The sequence below is a fragment of the Oncorhynchus mykiss genome, chromosome 24 (assembly GCF_013265735.2).
Source record: "Oncorhynchus mykiss isolate Arlee chromosome 24, USDA_OmykA_1.1, whole genome shotgun sequence".
Taxonomy (NCBI): Eukaryota; Metazoa; Chordata; class Actinopteri; order Salmoniformes; family Salmonidae; genus Oncorhynchus; species Oncorhynchus mykiss.
The window spans coordinates 15,138,482-15,150,818 of NC_048588.1; the positions used below are offsets into that span (position 1 = coordinate 15,138,482).

At 45.4% G+C, this 12,337-nt stretch overlaps 1 protein-coding gene across 1 annotated transcript in view; it reads right to left on the reverse strand.

Annotated features, from left to right (window-relative positions):
- The window catches only part of LOC110503833 (tripartite motif-containing protein 3), a 41,101-nt gene extending 31,103 nt beyond the window's left edge, over positions 1 to 9,998 (reverse strand). The window contains exon 1 of the mRNA XM_036961307.1: positions 9,819 to 9,998. The gene's annotated coding sequence lies outside the window, so the exon portion shown is untranslated. The remainder of the gene's footprint in view (positions 1 to 9,818) is intronic.
- Between the last annotated feature and the right edge of the window lie 2,339 nt (positions 9,999 to 12,337).

Here is a 12,337-nt window from a genome sequence, read left to right on the forward strand (position 1 = left end):
ACAACTCCTGGGGTGGGGCTCAAATAACACCACATTCGCTATCTAGTGCACTACATTTGACCAGAGCTCCAGTGCAGTACATAGGGAATAGGGTGTCTTATCAGACACAGCCTTGGTCCCAGTGTCTCGAACATAGACAGCCATACAGTAAAGATACAGTTCTATACTGTCTGTACATCATAGGTCTGGCAGAGCAGTCAGCTGGGAGGTGGGCAGCAGAAGAGTGGCCTAATGTGGGATGCGTTAGCCCTTGGTGATGTACTGTGCTGTACTGTAGGCCTACAGTGCTGTCTAAGTGTAGGCCTACAGTGCTGTCTAAATATAGACGCTGGCTTATGTTGCTGTGGGCATGTCATCATAAAGTAGTCATCTAGATAGCATTTAGAATGAAGTAGTCCAGATTCAATTTTCACAACACTCTGTGAAAGACAGCAAGGATGTCTGTTTCTCCTATTCGTCACTGGGAGTGATACACTACCGGTCAAAAGTTTTAGAACACCTACTCATTCAAGGGTTTTTATTTATTTTTATAGTGAAGACATCAAAACTATGAAATAACACATACGGAGGGCTATTTGACCAAGAAGGAGAGTGATGGAGTGCTGCATCAGATGACCTTGCCCCCACCATCTCCCGACCTCAACCAAATTGAGATGGTTTGGGATGGGTCGGACTGCAGAGTGAAGGAAAAGCAGCCAACAAGTGCTCAGCATATGTGGGAACTCCTTCAAGACTGTTGGAAAGGCATTCCAGGTGAGGCTGGTTGAGAGAATGGCTGGGCATGCCAAGAGTGTGCAAAGCTGTCATCAAGGCAAAGGGTGGCTAGTTTGAAGAATCTCAAACATTATTTTGATTTGTTTAACACTGTTTACTACATGATGTGTATGTGTTATTTCATAGCTTTGATGTCTTCACTATTATTCTACAATGTAGAAAATAGTACAAATAAAGAAAAACCCTGGAATGAGTAGGTGTTCTAAAACCTTTGACCGGTAGTGTATGTCTGTGTCCAAGGGAAGCATGACAGCAGAGAGACTGGACTTGAGTAACAGTAGGTATGCTGCATTTGCTAAAGAGTAGGGCTCCAGATAACAATGTACGAGTTGTGGTAAAAATAGGACACCCCGCTCATTTGTCAAACAAACAAGAATGGATAAAATTGTCAAGACAAGGATATTTCACCTTAACCATAATCTTTTAAACGATATCTCCTGAAAAGGGATATAATGTATACTGTATAAAGCCAAAACAACTCTCCACTCCCCACCAGTACCATGGGGTCATACCCTGACCCAGGTCAAGGTAGTGGAATGGGGATACATAAGGAACACATCAAGCATACAGAATATCCAATATATGGTCATCTTTCATATTAGTAGACAGACACTGATGTATTGTACAGGCTATAGGAAATACATTGGGAACACACTATACGCAAGACTGTAGTGCTGCATCAGATGAGTCGTGCATGGCTGAACAGTAATTGAGTATTTGGATCCCTGCATTATTTAAATCGCCCCTAGTTTACAGACCTGGAGGACTGTTCTGTAGTCCTATTTAGAGGGGGTGCGAGAAGCTGAAAATATGTGAAGTCAATGCAGCTGACCCCAAGTACATGGAGGCTCAGAGAAGCAACAAACCTTGTTAATGAGTAATTGGAAGGTACAGCTGATAGTCAATAGTAACTTAAGAGTAACTTATTTCACCTTAGACAAAAGGCCTTGGCTCTCGGTCTACCCATCGATCATCATTCATACAGCAGTGATACTGTAGCACACCAGCACTGCATCCCCAATGGCACCCTATTCCCTATATTATGCACTACTTTGACCAGAGAGCCCAAGAGCCCTGGTCAAAAGTGGTGCACTATATAAGGAATAAGGTGCCATTTAGGACTCATACCAGTGTCTTTACATGTCAGGGTGCTGCATGAGGGACGTCTGTCTGTCTCCATCCCTTTACCTCCTGAGGGAATGTAACTGAAAGGAGACGTGGCTGGATGACATCCCACCTTTCATTGACATGTCATTTACTGAAAGTGCAACGGACACAGGCCTGGAATAAGAGCTTTACCAAAACCATCTGGGACTTTTCACTTGTGTATGACTACAGCATTTTACTGAAATACTTTAAGGATAAATAGGAGTGAACTCCAACTCCAAAAGCCAACTTTCTCCAGTTGCTTTGGTTAAGAAATGACAATAAAAAGAGGATCATTTGATCAGAAAGAGATATTGGATGGTCTCTTTAAGGGCTTTAATACACACACCCTTCAGAACAAGTCAATAACAGATCAGAGATACTTTTTTAAAGCTCTATTATGCTCTGTCTGTCTTGTTTGATCTTCCTATTGTGGAAGATGGGTACAATTCCAATAGGTGGTTTCTGGATGCACACGGACAGGAAACGATACACTGATAGCACCCCAAATGGCACCCTATTCCCGATGTAGTGCACTACGTTTGGCCAGGGCCCTGGGTACCATTTAGGTCAGAGAGCTTATCACTGCAGGACTGTGGATTGACTAATGTTACCGAGGGAAAGACAGAGGACATGGACACATCAGGAGAAGCCTGTCTCTGTCACAGTCCTCAGCACCTGGACACAGTCCTCAGCACCTGGACACAGTCCTCAGCACCAGGACACAGTCCTCAGCACCAGGACACAGTCCTCAGCACCAGGACACAGTCCTCAGCACCAGGACACAGTCCTCAGCATAACAGCAGCTCATTAGGATACACACACCCATGTATGCGGCATGTTTCAGAGGTTACCGCCAGCACACACACACACAACACACAAACACTGCAGATCTCAGAAAGGTCGACACACACACTCAGCCATAGGCCACTGCCCAGACTCCTGTCAAGCCAGACTGCAATCTGCTGCGAACTACTGTCGCTCACAGAGCCTCTGTCTGCATCCCAAATGGCACCCTATTCTCTATATAGTGCACTATTGACCAGGGCCCATAGGAGGCCCACTTTGTCTCAAATTATACACTATACTGTATAGCTCTGGCCACAGGTAGTTCAATACATAGTGAATAGGGTGCCATTTGAAATAGCCCATACTGTAGTCCTGACTTGAGTTTATTGATTAATGTGGGATAAATGAGGCTAGATGCAGTCAGCCTAAACACATTCAAATGGAAAAGAGCTCATCTCTCCACTCCATACACAAAGAAACATAGTGGTGTACAATACTGTATACAGCACAGGCACAGTCACAGACAGATAGATAGTGAACCTGGTGCTCAGTGTCTCTGAATTCAGAAGGTGTACCGTTCTGACCCTAGTTATTGTGTTAATTGTTTGTTTTAGTTGGTCAGGACGTGAGTTGGGTGGGCATTCTGTTTTGTGTGTCTAGGTTGTTTTTCTGTGTTCTGCCTAGTATGGTTCTTAATCAGAGGCAGGTGTCGTTAGTTGTCTCTAATTGAGAATCATACTTAGGTAGCCTGGGTTTCACTGTTTGTTTGTGGGTGATTGTTTCCGTGTCTGTGTTTTACACCACACGGTACTGGTTTCGGTTATTCACGTTACGTTTATTGTTTTGTATGGAGTGTTCAGTTTATGTGTTTAAATAAACAACCATGGACACTTACCACGCCGCATATTGGTCCTCCGATCCTTCTCGCCTCTCCTCTTCAGACGAAGAGGAGGAAAGCCATTACAGAATCACCCACCAACCAAGGACCAAGCGGCGTGGTAACAGACAGCAGCAGCAGCAGGAGCAGGAGCAACAGCAGCAAAGGCAGCAGCAGGAGAGGCAACAGCAGGAGAGGCAACAGCAGCAGCAGGAGAGGCAACAGCAGAAGAGGCAACAGCAGCAGCAGCAGAGGCAGCATTATCTGGACTATACAACTTGGGAAGAGATAGACAGGTGGGCGGTCGACCCAGGGAGAGTGCCGGAGCCCGCCTGGGATTCGCTGAAGCAATGTGAGGAGGGTTACAGGAGAATGAGGTTGGCGAAACGAGCACGGCGGCGCGGTAGGAAGCCCGAGAGACAGCCCCAAAAATGTATTGGGGGTGGCACAGGGAGAGTGTGGCAGAGTCAGGAGTCAGACCTGAGCCAACTCCCCCTGTTTACCGTAGGGAGCCATGGATGGAATCAGAGCTGTCGGCGAAGCTGAAGGATGAATCTGAGAGGGTAGAGGAGTTATTGGACAGATTGGAGGAGAGTGAACAGATGGGAGATGAGGAGACACTCGAGGAGATGTTAATAGAATTGGAGGAGAGTGAAGAGAGAGAGCTGTTGATTTGGCGTAGTATGCAAGGCGTTCGCCCTGAGGTGCGTGTCCCCAGCCCGGTACCACCAGTGCCGGCAACCCGCACCAGGCTGTATCTCCGTCCCATCAATAGAGGTGCTCCCGCCTGTCCGGCGCTACCAGAGTTTCCGCCTCTCAGTCCAGAGGCGCCAGAGCCTTCCTCCTCTCCAGCGCTGCCAGAGCCTTCCTCCTCTCCAGTGCTGCCGGAGTCTCCCGCCTGTCCGGCGCTGCCAGAGCTTCCGCCCCTCAGTCCAGAGGCGCCAGAGCCCCTCAGTCCAGAGGCGCCAGAGCCCCTCAGTCCAGAGGCGCCAGAGCCTTCCTCCTCTCCAGCGTTGACAGAGCTTCCGCCCCTCAGTCCAGAGGCGCCAGAGCCCCTCAGTCCAGCACTGCCAGAGCCTTCCTCCTCTCCAGCGCTGTCAGAGTCTCCCGCCTGTCCAGAGCCGGCAGAGCCCCTCAGTCCAGAGGCGCCAGAGCTCCTCTGTCCAGCGCTGCTAGACCCTTCCTCCTCTCCAGCGCTGCCAGAGCTTCCGCCCCTCAGTCCAGAGGCGCCAGAGCCCCTCAGTCCAGAGGCGCCAGAGCTCCTCTGCCCAGCGCCGCCTGAGCCGCCCGTCTGCCCAGCGCAGGAGCTGCCAGAGCCGTCAGCCAGCCAGGAGCTGCCAGAGCCGTCAGCCAGCCAGGAGCTGCCAGAGCAGTCAGCCAGCCAGGGGCTGCCAGAGCCGTCAGCCAGCCAGGAGCTGCCAGAGCCGTCAGCCAGCCAGGAGCTGCCAGAGCCGTCAACCAGCCTGAGCTACCCCTTAAGTCCAGAGCTACCCCTTAAGTCCAGAGGTGTCTCTCAGTCCGGTGGGCCTGTTGTTTAGGGTTCCCAGGTCAGGGTCGGCGGCAAGGGTCGCCGTTCCTAGGAGACCACAGAGGCGGACTAAGACTATGGTGGAGTGGGGTCCACGTCCAGCGCCGCCACCGCGGACAGATGCCCACCCAGACCCTCCCATATAGGTTCAGGTTTTGCGGCCGGAGTCCGCACCATGGGAGGGGGCTACTGTCACATTCTGACCCTAGTTATTGTGTTAATTGTTTGTTTTAGTTGGTCAGGACGTGAGTTGGGTGGGCATTCTATGTTTTGTGTGTCTAGGTTGTTTTTCTGTGTTCGGCCTAGTATGGTTCTCAATCAGAGGCAGGTGTCGTTAGTTGTCTCTAATTGAGAATCATACTTAGGTAGCCTGGGTTTCACTGTTTGTTTGTGGGTGATTGTTTCCGTGTCTGTGTTTTACACCACACGGTACTGGTTTCGGTTATTCACGTTACGTTTATTGTTTTGTATGGAGTGTTCAGTTTATGTGTTTAAATAAACAACCATGGACACTTACCACGCCGCATATTGGTCCTCCGATCCTTCTCGCCTCTCCTCTTCAGACGAAGAGGAGGAAAGCCATTACAGAAGGCTAATAAAGTCCACATTTGTCCAAATGGCATCCTATTCCCTAGTGCACTACTATTGACCAGGGCTCAAAGGGCTCTGGTAAAAAGTATTGCACTATATAGGGGATACGGGTTGCCTCCCACATTAACAATGTTCCGACATACGTCTGGGATTTCGAACACTAGACCACTGCTGAATGCATGGCCAAAATAGGCGCAAAATCGCTCCAAGGTGGTCAGATGACGAGGTTAAATGCTGCTTTTCACTCCCCAAATCAGACTAATGCTGAACCACTGTAGATAGTGACTCCGAAAACTGTCATTAATACTGTTATGCATTACAGGACTATTCTATTGTGGATGATCACGACCCTACATCTGAAATCTAGTATTAGATCTCATGAATAGGAATGTTATGCCTGTCCCTTCCTGCTTGGAGACTAGAGAAAGAGGACTGTGATGTGATGTGTGGGGAAAGAGATCTGTGATGTTGACACCAGAGGTCGACCGATTATAATTTTTCAACGCCGATACCGATTATTGGAGGACCAATAAATCCGATACCGATTAAATCGGCAGATTTTTTTATTTGTTTAATTTATTTGTAATAATGACAATTACAACAATACTGAATTAACACTTATTTTAACCTAATATAATACATCAATAAAATCTATTTAGCCTCAAATAAATAATGAAACATGTTCAATATGGTTTAAATAATGCAAAAACAAAGTGTTGGAGAAGAAAGTAATATGTGCCAATTTGCAATATGTGCCATGTATGTGCCATGTAAAAATGTGTGCCATGTAAAATATGTGCCATGTAAAAAAGCTAACGTTTAAGTTCCTTGCTCAGAACACGAGAACATATGAAAGTTGGTGGTTCCTTTTAACATGAGACTTTAATATTCCAAGGTAAGAGGTTTTAGGTTGTAGTTAATATAGTATTTATAGGACTATTTATCTCTATACCATTTGTATTTCATATACCTTTGACTATTGGATGTTCTTATAGGCACTTTAGTATTGCCAGTGTAACAGTATAGCTTCCGTCCCTCTCCTCGCCCCTAACTGGGCTCGAAACAGGAACACATTGACAACAGCCACACTCGAAGCAGCGTTACCCATCGCTCCACAAAAGCCGCAGCCCTTGCCACGCAAGGGGAATAACTACTCCAAATCTAAAAGCGAGTGACGTTTGAAACAGTATTAGCGCACACCCAGCTAACTAGCTAGCCATTTCACATTGGTTACAGCCATTAGGCTGACAGGCTTGAAGTCATAAACAGCGCTGTGCTTGCAAAGAGCTGCTGGCAAAACGCACGAAAGTGCTGTTTGAATGAATGATTACGGGCCTGCTGCTGCTCCGTCAAACGGCTCTATCAAATCAGACTTAATTATAACATAACACACAGAAATACGAGCCTTTGGTCATTAATATGGTCAAATCCGGAAACTATATAATTTCGAAAACAAAATGTTTATTATTTCAGTGAAATACGGAACCATTCTGTATTTTATCTAACGGGTGGCATCCCTAAGTCTAAATATTCTTGTTACATTGCACAACCTTCAATGTTATGTCATAATTACGTAAAGTTCTGGCAAATTAGTTCGCAATAAGCCAGGCAGCCCAAACTGTTGCATATACCCTGACTCTGCATGCAATGAACGCAAGAGAAATGACAATTTCACCTGGTTAATATTGCCTGCTAAACTGGATTAGTAGTTATAACTAGTGATTATGATTGATTGTAATATCAACCACCATATGTAGTTAACTAGTTAACTAGTGATTATGATTGATTGATTGTTTTTTATAAGATAAGTTTAATGCTAGCTAGCCATTTATCTTGCCTCCTACTGCATTCGCGTAACAGGCAGGCTCCTCATTTAGTGCAATGGTTGGAGCGTTGGACAAGTTAACTGTACGGTTGCAAGATTGGATCCCCTGAGCTGACAAGGTGAACGAACATCTGTCGTTCTGCCCCTGAACAAGGCAGTTAACCCACCGTTCCTAGACCGTCATTGAAAATAAGAATGTGTTCTTAACTGACTTGCCTAGTTAAATAAAGGTATAAAAAATATATATATTTAAAAAATAATTTAAAAAAAATCGGAAATCAGCACCCAAATACACCGATTTCCGATTGTTGTGAAATCGGCCATTCCGATTAATCGGTCGACCTCTAGTTGATACTAATAGCAGTAAGGGTCAAATACAGTTAAGAATTAATCTCCTGCTGGCTGCCCTGAGGCTTAAAACACTATCACTCTATCTAATAACGTACCAACAAATCACATCAAGTCAAATCAAATGTTTTAGTGTATTTTAAACCAATCAATTTACTTCACAGTAAAATGAACACAGACTATGCATATTCCTGGAGGACACTAACTCACTCAGTGAAGAGGTGAAGTATAGGTCTCTTAACCTAGCTTTCCTTGTGGCTAAAAAACTGATAGGAGACAAGGTGAAGAATGATATTCTTCCCAGTTCCAACCACCTGTAGTGGTAAAATTACATCAGTGACAGCTGATACATCTCTGATGACAACTGGCTGCTGGTGACCCCAAGGAAGCACATAGATGTTCACTGACTGTCTTTCATGAACTCAACTGCAGGTGGTCTCCCTCTCTCCCCCTCCACAGCAGTCACAATGCACTATTGTCTATTAAGCTCCCCTAAAGCAGCATGGAATTACAAGCAAAGACTTATTTCATGACATCATTAATACAGCACAATACTGTATTAGTTCACATTATAACACGACAGTAATAGTGACAGCATTGTGTAACCATTCAGACCAGTCCTAGGTTCAGACCATCCTCTGGTAGACTGCGGCCTGTGTCATCATTGCTGATGTCTGATCTCACGCATGCAGGGCTGCCTGCTCTGAGCAAGACCAGGGCTGTGGCCAGCTCCCCTAATAGTGCACAATGTAATATACTAACAGATCTGGGAACAGCTGTTAGCTGTAGTCAGCTCCCACCATTAATCAGACCTGACTGCAACAACCCAACATAACCCAGCACTGCAACAGACTAAAGCCCTCCTGGACATCTATAATGTTTGATGCAGGATAGGGGAGGTAGCTAGACAACCCACCCAGTGGCAATACAATGCCAAATGAAGAGCTATAGAATGACTTGAACATAGACCTAATCAGCTGATTCACATGAGCTTACTGTACCATTACCTAACACAACACTGAAACATAACATCATTACCTAACATAACATATAATATTACTACATTACATAACACTGAAACATAACATCATTACCTAACATAACATATAATATTACTACATTACATAACACTGAAACACAACACAACATCATGTCCTAACATACAATCTTAGGGGAAAGAAAGGTTCCAAAAGTGTTTTTTAGCTGTCCCCATTGGAGGACACTTCTTAGACCCTTTTGGGTTCCACGTAGAAATCTCTTCATGGAAGCCAAATGGCTTCTACCTGGAACCATAATGGTTCTACCTGGAACCATAATGCTTCTACCTGGAACCATAATGGTTCTACCTGGAACCAAAAAGGGTTATTCAAAGGGCTCTACTTTGGGGACAGCTGGAGAAGCATTTTAGCACATTTATTTTCTAAGAGTGTAACATTGAAACATAACATAGCAATTTCAGAATATAACATTGAAACAACATAAATATAGATAAACATATGATAAAGTCTCCAAAATACAGTAATTTTACCCTCATCCAGCCATGAGCCCTACCCATAGACTGCAGCATTGATGCCCACCTGCTAATGAGCAGAGCAAGCAGTCAGCAAGCTAAAATGGAGAGGTGTGTGTGCATGTGCCATTTCCCACTCACATACAATGCCATTTCCCCTCTTATGAATAGAAAAGCTACAGCAAAAGCTCAGAGCCGTAGATGCCAAGTGGTCAATAATCACAGCTTGTTCCTGTTCTGAGATTCCCTGAACTGAGGCACAGATACCAGACGAGATACTGTAATCAATTATTCAAACTCTTCTTTGCATCCATATGTAGCGAGAAACCCTGGACATAGCACTGCACTGCACTACGGCTGGCTTGGGGAGAAAGCACCGAGAAAACAGCGAGACAGACAGAGAGAGGCGGAATGGGAGGATTGTACTCACATGAATTTCCAGGCAGCCTTAGAGAGAAGTGTCAGCATCCAAGTCCACAGCTGCCCATTGTCAGAGTCCTACTGTGTTATAACAGAATACACAGAGAGAACGGTGAGACAGGAATAAAGGGCAGGGTGTCTGCTGTGTTTGGGAAGAAAAGGAGCGAGAGACTGGGAGGGGAAGGAGAAGAGAAGGGAAGGGAGAGAGGGGCGGATCCGTACAAATACTGGTATTGATTGGCTAGAGAGCAGTGGGAGGAGTTTGGCTGTCCAATGGGATATAGGGCATGTAAATGAGATGTAAATGAGGTGGAGCATCTTCAGAATGTGATGGAGGGATAAGACTGTCTGCTGCAATAGGGTGTAACTTGTTTTAACCCCACCCCCTGCCCATAAAAGGACAAAGGATGCTTTTCACTGCCTTCTCTGGTGTCGTAATCAGGCTGCTATTTAAGATATAAGGAACACACAGAGAAGCTGTACAGAAGACAATGGCCAAGCCCTAATGACTGTATTTACCATTAATAAATATAGCCTAATGGTCTAGCTAGACTTTTATACAGATCACTTAGATGCCTACCCATTGAGCAACTGAGGGAGGGGGGGTGGGGATGAACTAGGATTCCAAACAAGATTCCAAATAATGGATCTAGCGGTTGGATAAACCCACAGTAGAAATGGCTTATCTTTATGGATGAGAAGTGAAGGGAGTGTGGAGGAAGGGAGGGAGTGATTAAGGGATGTGAAAACAGTAGAGCAGACCAGCTAGGACTTCTGTATCCTGAAGGGTGAAAGACAAGAGGGTGGGGTGGTGCTACGGGGTTGGGGGGTATGGATAGGGGGTACATGTTGGGTGCAGTGGAGCATGCAAGGCGATGCTTTCAGAAGAGATGTCTAAAAATACCCCAATCCACACCCAATAAGGCCAGAGGAGGCGTCCCAAATGGCTCCCTGTTCCCTTTATGGTGCACTACTTCTGACCAGGGACCATGGGGTAAGTAGTGCATTATATAGTGATGCTCTATTTAGGGAAAGAGTGCCATTTGGAATGCAGTCCAGGAGCATCTATGGTGTTTCAACAACAAAGGCTTTTGATCCTCACGATTCTTTTGTTCTCTTCCAGAGCCATAAAGTACTTCATTAAGGGGTTTAGAAAACTGGTGCATCTAGGTGGAGGAGATAGAAAGAGTGAGGGAGTCAACGGAGAGAGAGAGGAGGGCGATACATGGTGGCAATAGGAGGTGATTTATGCTGACACAGGTGTGGAGGGGGTAAAGAGGGGGAGGAGGGGTGGAGGAGGTGCGGGGGCGGGCATAGACGGCCGTCTCAGGGTTGCATTGTAAGAGATGGGGTTGCTATGGAGACTGCATCCAGCCCAAATGGCAGCCAGACAGACAAGCAGACTCAGCAGCAGCCACAGAAACCAGACTGTACAGTAGATAACAGAAACCAGACTGTACAGTAGATAAGAGAAACCAGACTGTACAGTAGATAAGAGAAACCAGACTGTACAGTAGATAAGAGAAACCAGACTGTACAGTAGATACCAGAAACCAGACCATACAGTAGATACCAGAAACCAGACTATACAGTAGATACCAGAAACCAGACTATACAGTAGATACCAGAAACCAGACTGTACAGTAGATACCAGAAACCAGACTATACAGTAGATACCAGAAACCAGACTAGCTGCTCCTCCTCTACACGTACATGTACTTAACGTCTATGTCCCAAATGGCACCCTATTTCGTAGATAAGTGTACTACCTCTGGTCGAAAGTAGTAGAATATATACTTGGGCTCCCTAGTGGCGAAGCGGTCTAAGGCACTGCAACTTGGTGCAAGAGGCGTCACTATAGTCCCTGGTTTTGAAAGCTGTATCACATCTGGATTGGGAGTCCCATATGGCGGCGCATGATTGGCCCAGTGTCCTCCGGGTTTGGCCAGGGTAGGTCGTCACTATAAATACAAATCTATTCTTAACTGAATTGCCTAGTTAATAACCTCTACAAGATCGGTGGGTCCCCCGCGGGACGGTTGACCTAACGTGGGCTAATGTGATTAGCATGAGGTTGTAAGAAACAAGAAAATTTCCCAGGACATAGACCTATCTGATATTGGAAGAAAGCTTAAATTCTTGTTAATTTAACTGCACAGTCCAATTTGCAGTAGCTATTACAGTGAAATAATACCATGTTATTGTTTGAGGAGAGTGCACAGTTATGAACTTGAAAATGTATTAATAAACCAATTAGGCATATTTGGGCAGTCTTGATACAACATTTTGAACAGAAATGCAATGGTTCACTGGATCAGTCGAACACTTTGCACATACACTGCAAAACCTAAATTGCCCCTGGGCTGGTATAATACATTACGGCCTTTCTCTTGCATTTCAAAGATGTACAAAAAAACACGCTTTTTCTTTGTATTATCTTTTACCAGATCGAATGGATTATATTCTCCTACATTCATTTCATATTTCCAACTTACATCAACAACATAGCTCAGGCAGTAAGAAGCTCTC